This window comes from Amblyomma maculatum, chromosome 6 (assembly GCF_055883805.1).
Source record: "Amblyomma maculatum isolate TAMU_Amacu chromosome 6, ASM5588380v1, whole genome shotgun sequence".
Classification (NCBI taxonomy): domain Eukaryota; kingdom Metazoa; phylum Arthropoda; class Arachnida; order Ixodida; family Ixodidae; genus Amblyomma; species Amblyomma maculatum.
In genome coordinates, this window is record NC_139349.1 from 168,212,132 (window position 1) to 168,221,156 (window position 9,025).

Genomic DNA, 9,025 nt, shown 5'->3' on the forward strand with positions numbered 1-9,025 from the left:
CTGCCTGTGCTCAAAGGAGAGGCCCACGTATTTATGCTTACCATCAGCCGCGCACCTCTCGTGCTGACTCCTGGCACTCAATTGGGTACAGTCTCAATCCTGAACTCCGGATCACCGGTTGCGTCTCTGCAACCTGAAGCACCGCCTCAGCACCCTCCAGCGCCGGCGGTCCTACCATGGGAAACATTTAACTTTGACCCCAGCCTCACCGACGCGGAGCTTGCCTCTCTCGAGGCCTTGCTGCTCGAACATCGCAGTTGCTTTGCTCTAAGCGCCAGTGGACTTGGGTGCACTTCCTGGGCCCAGCACCGGATTAACACCGAAAACAGCCGCCCTATTTATCACCAACCTCGCCATGTAGCGCCAGCTGAACGGAGAGTCATCCAGCAGCACGTATGCGACATGCTTGACCAGTGAATCATTGCCCCGTCTTGTAGCCCTTGGTCCTCCCCTGTAGTCCCTGTGCGCAAGAAGGATGGGACACTCCGCTTCTTTGTTAATTATCGCAAGTTAAATGCTATTACTCAACTCGCCAGTGAGTAATAGCAATAGAACCTCGGCGGTGATGCAGGCATTGCGAAATCAGGGGGTAGACGAGCTGTACGTGGAAGTGCTGGAAGATATATATAGTGGCTGCACAGCAACCATAGTTCTGCATAAAGAAAGTAACAAAATTCCCATAAAGAAAGGTGTTAGGAAAGGAGACACAATCTCCCCAGTACTATTTACAGCTTGTTTAGAGGAAGTATTCAGAGACTTGGAATGGGAGCAGTTAGGGATAAGGGTAGATGGAGAATACCTCAGTAATCTGCGATTTGCTGATGACGTTGCCTTGCTAAGCAACTCGGGGGATGAACTGCAAATAATGATTGATGACCTAGACAGGAAACGTAGAAAGGTAGGCTTGAAAATCAATATGCAGAAGACTAAGTTAATGTTCAACAGCCTCGGGAAGGAACATCAGTTTACATTAGGTAGCGTAATACTGGAAGTAGTAGCCGAATATGTCTACTTAGGACAGGTAGTGACCGCAGATCCGGACCACGAAAAGGAAATAAGAAGAATACGATTGGGATGGAGCGCATTTGGCAAGCACTCGCAGATTATGACTAGCAGCTTACCAGTATCGCTCAAGAGGAAAGTATACAACAGAGGCATCTTGCCTGTACTCACCTATGCGGCTGAAACGTGGAGGCTAACCAAGAGAGTTCTACTTAAGTTGAGGACAACCCAGAGAGCTATAGAACGAAAAATGGTAGGGGTAACATTAAGAGATAGAAAGCGTGCAGAGTGGGTCAGAGAAATAACTGAAGTTACCGATATTCTCGTAGAAATTAAGAAGACATGGACATGGGCAGGACATGTAGTGCGAAGAGAGGATAACCGATGGTCGCTGAGGGTAACAAACTGGATTCCAAGGGAGGAAAGCGTAGCAGGGGGCGGCAGAAAGTTAGGTGGGCGGATGAGATTAAGAAGTTCGCAGGGTCAAGTGGATGCAACTAGACAGAACCGGGTTAAGTGGAGAAATATGGGAGAGGTCTTCGCCCTGCAGTGGGTATAATCAGGCTGATGATGATGACTCACCTCGACGTGGACCCTCTTCCCCACCTCGACGACGCACTTGATCGCCTGAAAGGGGCCCGTTACCTTTCCACCCTAGATCTGCTCTCAGGCTACTTGCCGGTGCCTGTTCACCCCGATGATGCGGAAAAGACGGCTTCGTGGCTTCCGACGGCCTTTACCAGTTCAACCGTATGCCCTTCGGTCTCTCGAATGCTCCAGCTACCTTTCAGCGTCTCATGGACCGCGTCTTAGGCAATATGAAGTGGACTATGGCGCTGGTCTACCTGGACGACGTAATTGTCTACGAGGCTACGTTTGAAGAACACCAAACGCGAATAAAATTCGTCCTCGAAGCCCTTACCTCTGCTGGGCTTCACTTAAAACCAACGAAATGTTTCTTCGGTTTTGCAGAGGTGACGTACTTTGGTCACGTTGTGAGCCGGCATGGCATCAGTCCCGACGCTGAAAAACTAAAAGCGCTTACGGCTTACGAAGCTCCCACCACTGCCAAGGAGCTCAAAAGTTTCTTTGGAGTTGCTTCGTATTTCCGTGTCTCATTCTGGACTTTGCCAAGCGAAGCACTCCGTTGACCACCCTGCTGAAGAAGAATGCAGCATGGAGCTGGACGCCGGTCCAACAGCTCGCTTTCCTTGACGTCAAGCACGCCCTCCTCAAGCCTCCCACATTGGCCCACTACGACTAATCGGCCCCCATCGTCCTCCACATGGATGCCAGCCAAGATGGGCTCGGCGCTGTCCTTCTGCAGGAAGACGAGTCTGTTGACCACAAAGTTCTAGCTTATGCCAGCCGCCAGCTTTCCGACGTAGAGCGCCGCCGCCACTCTTCGCCGTGCAGCCGTGCAGAGCGTACGCATCTTAACGAGCTCTGGGGAAATCGCTTTGCATCAGTGGAGACTGATGTAGCAATGTTTGGGGAAAGAGCTGGTTGGAAAGCAAGTGCATTTGACAGAAGCCCGCATTTCAATGGAGTTCAGAGTTTTTCTCGACTTCTTTAGGTTCTTTGCATCGGAAGCTAAGCGGCTACGTGGCACACGTGGCAGTTTGATTTGAGACGCCGATGGCTTCCGAGACTGTTGCCGGGCGCGATGGTCTGGATAAGATGAAGGCCACGGACCGTATAGATGACTATGAGGAAGAGAATGTTTCCCCTCAAGCGGAGTGCATAATGAAGATTAGATAGAAGTTTGTGCTTGAGAACAATAAGGAGGCTATCACGCGAGAGCTCGAGCGAAAAGAAGCCCGAGCGATATCCCTGCAGACAATGGAAGCGCACAATTCGATACCCAAGATATGAACACCGATACCCCGAGGCTGGATCAAAGTAACTCGCCGCAAGAGGGGGGGGGGCACTCAAAAGATCAAAGGATGCAGACTAGCGGATTTGACGAGTGTCACTGCTTCAGCGACGAGAGAAGAGGAAAGGAGACCACATCTCGGTCAGCACGAAGAATCAGACACTGATGATGGCGACGGACGATGAAAGCAGAGGAACGAAATACTCTAGAATCGCGATACTCAAGTATGAGGAGAAATATTCCAAGCGTCCGCGTACGTAGTGGATCCGGAAACGTCGGGAAGAGGAGTAAACCATAGAATTCACCCAAGGAAACCGGATTCTAAAATCAAAAGATTTATCTGCATGTCAGGAAATCCGGAGGTAATGGAAGTGCGGAGACTTGGAGTCAACACCAGGACCGTATTACTTTGCTTCAAGGAAGGAAGGGCGTCATGCACTATCATGTTCTGAGCAACACCCATCAAATGTGCGCTATAGAAGAAAAATATACTAAGTGTGCTTTAAAAGTGGCACCTTTGGGTATCGGGAGACGTGTGTCCAGATCCGGAGACGAACAAGTGTAGGGGATGCAGAGTAACGGATCCTCTTGAAGACCACGCTTGCGTCCTGAGATGCGGACTATTCAAGAAGCAGCATTCCTTTCGGGACAAGAGCTGCCGCAAGATTTATAGGATATCACATACAGTCATCAAGAAGAGATGGGAGGTAAAGCTTCGGGAAGAGAATGAGGCCTTTCCAGTTGGACACGTCTCGCTTCGCAACAAGTTCGAGGGAGTGAAAGACCGAACTAGTAGGGGATGTTCTGGCTCCAGGAACAGGTCAGAATCTGCGCCCGGGAGAAGCAGGTCGGTTGGGCAGCTGAGCATTCCAGACAAGCAGACAGGGCTGACGGGCCAGCAGCTGCTGGAGAGAACCCGTGGGTTAAGAAAACGGCGGCACATGAACTGGGGTCGTCCAGGAGACACTCCAACAACCCCTGGAATCTGGAAGCTGCGAAGCAACATGTGAGCCCGGGAGGGAGTTACCCTAGGATAAAATTAATGATTGCCTCGAAAAGAAGTCGGAGAAGTAAATAAATGAAATTGTCTAACTGGGGAAGAAACTGGAACCCATAGAGATAGAAAATGGAGAAATTCGGAAGCCACTTAGAAGGCTTGAAGCCATGGAGACTCAAGAGAGGGAGCTAGTTGACACCCAGACGTGCAATGATGAGAACTAAGATCAGGACCGCTGACCTGCCAAACGTAGGATCCCTGAAAGGAAAAGGAAAGTAATTGAGTGCGAACAAGCGGAGAGAATCAGCGCTATACAGTGTACAGTCGAAAGAACCGTGGAGATTGTGAATAAGTTTTTTTTATTTATTTATTTATACACAGTACCTACAGCGCCCTCACAGGGGCATTATTGTAGGGGGTAAACATCATAAATAACAACAAACATCTAGTACACAATAAATTAGTCAAATGATGCGGTCTACACAGAAAATACAGAAAACCAATGCACTATGGAAGCAGAAACAAACACACAAAAAATAAAAACCATTGTAGAAAGGCAAACATACCCTAAACACACACACACGCACACACAAAAAAAAATATATATTTTAAAATACAGCACTGCTTAAAGAATAAAGCTTTAGAAATAATCAACTTTGAAAAAATTTCAAAAACAAACAAAAAAGAAAGCAACATAATACAATCGGACAAGAATTATTGCACTTATATTGACAGGTGGCTTTGCAAATCGGTCAGAAACGATGTAGGAGGACTGGTAGCGACCCCCCGAAGGGAGACAGTTCCATTCAGGCACTGTTCTTGGGAAAAAACCATATTTAAATACGTTTATACGGCAGTTGTACTCGCGCATCTTAAGTGGGTGGTCAGTGCGGGCGAAAATGTAGCTGGGTTCATTAAGGTATTTCTCTTTTGGAATTCCAGTTTTATTATTAAGCACATTATAAAAGAAAGAGAGTCTCAAATATTTGCACCTGTTTTCAAGTAACGGCCATCCCAACTTCTCGCGCAAACCAGAATAACTTTTTTGGAAATTATAATAGGCAGACACAAACCTAGCAGCCCGTTTCTGAACGCGCTCCAGCTCCTCAATATTCAGTTTTGTATGCGGGTCCCAAACCGCGCAAGCATACTCAAGTATCGGACGTACAGTAGACATGTATAATGTCTCCTTCAGCGTAAGGGGAGCATCCTTAAAGTTACGTCTGAGAAAATTTAATGTGCGGCTGGCTTTAGCAGATATGTAATTTACGTGTGTATTCCATGATAGGTCAGTAGAAAAAAAGACTCCTAAGTACTTATAAGTTGAAACTGTGGATAATTCAATGCTACCAAGAAAATAGTCTGTTTGGAGGAATTGTTTCCTTTTTGTAAACCGGACCAGATTACATTTGGAGATATTTAGCGCCATATTCCAGTTGTTGCACCAAGAGAATACAGAGTGGAGGTCATGCTGTAGTGAAATTGCATCTGCTTCAGAAGAAATGTTGCGGTAGACACAACAGTCATCAGCATAAAGTCTGATTATACTTGAAATGTTACTACTGAGGTGATTTATAAAAATGAGAAAAAGAAGAGGGCCCAAAATCGACCCCTGCGGAACACCTGAAGTTACACCCACACCTTCCGAGCTGACACCGTCGATAACCACGCACTGTTTCCTTTCCGCAAGATACGTTTCAATCCAGGATAAGAGTGAGGTAGGAATATTTAATTCTGAAAGCTTCCGTAGCAATAGGTTGTGTGCAACTAAATCGAACGCTTTTCGAAAATCTAAAAATATACAATCTACCTGACCGGCAGAGTTTAAGGAAACAGAAACGTCATGTGTGAATTCCACGAGCTGTGTTTCACATGAGAAGCCGGGCCTAAATCCATGTTGTGTGGAACAGAAAAAACTATTGTTTTGTAGATGGTTAATTAACTGAGTATAAATGACATGTTCCAGTGTTTTGCACGACACGCTCGTCAGCGATATGGGCCTATAGTTACATGTTTTAGTTTTATTTTTTAGTAATCTTTTAGTTTTATTAGTTTTTTTATATAGGACCGATTGTCCATATTGGAAGAAAGATAAAACAGATAGAAGAGACCATGACCGTGAAGGGACCATGAGCGTGAGAAAAAGCGTTCACGTCAGAAAGTCCGATATGGCACTAATGGGGAAGGTGAACTTCACGGAGCACACAACTCTGTGCTAGCACCTCCAGAACACTTGGATTCATCCGAAGAACACTGGCTATGTCCTCTCCATCCGTTAGACAACTAGCCTATGAAACATACATCCGCCCGAAAATAGAATATGCCGCAGCAATAAGGAACCCCCACCAGGCCTACTCGATCCAGTCTCTCGAAGACAAGTATTCTGCTCGACACAGCGTTACTGACTTGAAATAATCTCTCGGTTTCCAGCCCTTAACGCTTCGTCGGAAACTTGCGATCATTTGTCTTCCACATAAATTATATTTCAACTTTTCTGCACTCCGAGAAAACTTATTACGCCCTCCTTTCCGCTCATCTCGCCGCTTATTTAACTCCCGTAGCATACAACGTTTGCATGGTTCCACAAACTCCTTCAATCAATCCTTCCTCCCCATCGCCATAGAGGAATGGAACATACCTCCCGAAAGCATAGTTACGGAGTCTAATCCTTACTAATTTAGGCAATTACTTACTGGCCATTTCAACCTGCCATAGACATCTTGCGGTTCATTATTAGCAGTCCGATTTGCGTGCACTGTTGTGTCAACGTCTAACTCTCTGTAATTCATCTTTTTGCCACTTTTGTTTACTATAGTTGACTTTACTACATATCAATATTTTGTTATGCCTTGCTACATGGTTATCTGTATTTTGTGTACACTGTATCGGTTGCCTTAGTTTTCCTCTTCCCTTAACGTTTTTTTGTTTGTTTTTGTTGTTTTTTTAATTTGTCAATGTTATGCATTTTTGTATTCTTTTCCATTGTTTTTATGCCAATGTATGACACTTTCTCACCGTTGTCTCCCCCCCTTATGTAATGTCCCTGATAGGCATCTTTAAGTGAATAATAAATTATGATGATGATGATGAAGAAGAAAACCAGGAGACGAAAAGATGCGGATCATGTGCTCGTGTTCCTCTTCCGGCTGTTCCTAGGTGGCTGGTCGCAAACTATGGGGAATTTCTGTACTTCTGGTGCTACACCAAGAGGAGTATTAGCAAAGCTTAATTGTACTGCAGTGCATTGCGCACCTAACAAATGCTGGCATTATTGTGGGCGCCATCACTTGTTATAATTACACATCCAATCAGTCAGCGTTGGAGTGTTCAGGTAAGTATTACTAGTGCGACAGTCGAGTGTTTAGACAACAGTAGCATTAGTAGTATTAGCAAGCACCACAAAAATGTGCACCACCTATATTGAGTTAGGTAGGATAAATTATGGCATTCCTTTCATAGGCATTAATAGCAACATCGGCAAGTTTCAGGCGTATTTCACGCATCCATGCGACCGTGACGAAACATTTCACACATTTCTAGACCCGCCTCACATATTCAAGTGCATTAGAAACAATCTGCTGAACGTTGGAAAGTTTTTGGCAAGAGAAGGGTTATTATTCGACACTTCTTTTTGTTTATTACTTGCCAGTGCTAAAGCTGCTTTCAGTTTCTTTATGTGGCAGCTGCCTGGAGGCTAGGAAGTATACCATGAATACTATTCTGCCTTGGCACACTATGAGGAAGAGCAGGCTGGGCTCCTTGCTGTGCCCAAGATCACGAGGGCCTACATCACTCCTAATGCATTTCAGAAGACGAGTGTGAAGCTTGCTGTCCAGGCAAGGGATCCTGCGTTTTAATGCTTATTATGTAAAAAATGCATCTTGAAACTTATGCACTGAAGAGGTCTCTCAATTTTTTTTTTTGCATTGCGCAGCGTTTTAGCGAAAGCACTGCAGCGGCGATGGAGCTTTACAGCAAACAGGAGGAATGTAAACAGCCCCCCCCCCCCCCCATCAGTAAGCTTCTTCATCAAACTTTACGAGAAGGATGAACAAGTTTTTCGACACTGAATTCTCGCAGGCCAGAATATGTGCAGTATGACGAAGCAGACCATATTGCTGTGAGCATTGTACCTCTTGCATAATAACTAGTGACCTGCTATCTGAAGTTGGATTATAATTGCATTTCAGACTCTGAAGGAAATCATTGCCTGGCTTGATGACTGGACCATATGCGTCCAAGCACTTCCCTTGCCCAGGCAGGCCTGCTTTTTGCCGAAGCCAACATGTGCAGCCCTCAGGATTACTCTCCATAGTACAGTTTCACATATTGAATGTCTGCTCAAATCAGTATTCCGCTAAGTTGTGACCGGAAAATTTGGCCACGATCCTTTAGAAGTAAGTTCGTTTTTCTAGCGTTTTTTCTCCCACTGAGAGGTTTGTTTTTATTTAAGATGTTCTTCGGTATAGTGCGCCATGTAACTGTAGATGGAGGGCAGCCGACCGCGCAGCATTTTCTGTTTATATATCGGATGTTGTTGGTGAATAACCTGGTGCGGCCACCAAAGCGGGCATCAGTTGATGGAGACGGACCAAAATTGCTCCTCAAGCTCCAAGGCCTCTTCGAGAAGCCAAAGACTTTTATATCTCAGGTGCAGTACCCGCTTTATAGTTCGCTGCAAAATACAAACCTGGGCCACAGCTCAAATCCAATCTCTTCTTAGTGAGGTTAGCTTCAGCTTTGCATGCTCCAGAAAAGTTTTATAGAAATAATATGGAATTAAACAGCCTCTCATGGATTTATGTAGGGTATGCTTCTGGGCTAGTTGGTGGTGGTTGTCCGGAGTCACTGTCCCCGATTCTTCCAGCTCCGGGTTCACTGTCCCTGGTCAAGCAAGTGCCAAAGTCAGCCCCTATGTCAGAACAACATGGCTGCGTCTCAGAAGGAACAACATGGAAGTACCTTCATTATATTCATATGTACCTACATCTATTTCTTTTGCACCCTCTGCGCACAAATGTCACTATTGTTTTGTTTCCTTCATTTTATGTCCAGATCAAGGCTACTGTTGTGTACCAGCCTGCCGCAATATTGTATTTTCGATGCTTACCGATCATGTAGCAGTGGGCTGAGGCCACGTCAGGCGACCG

The 9,025-nt window shown here is 45.7% G+C and overlaps 1 pseudogene; it reads left to right on the forward strand.

The window, feature by feature from the left end:
• The first annotated feature begins 3,677 nt into the window (after positions 1-3,677).
• On the forward strand, positions 3,678-8,598 carry LOC146187369 (uncharacterized; annotated as a pseudogene).
• Positions 8,599-9,025: the final 427 nt, after the last annotated feature.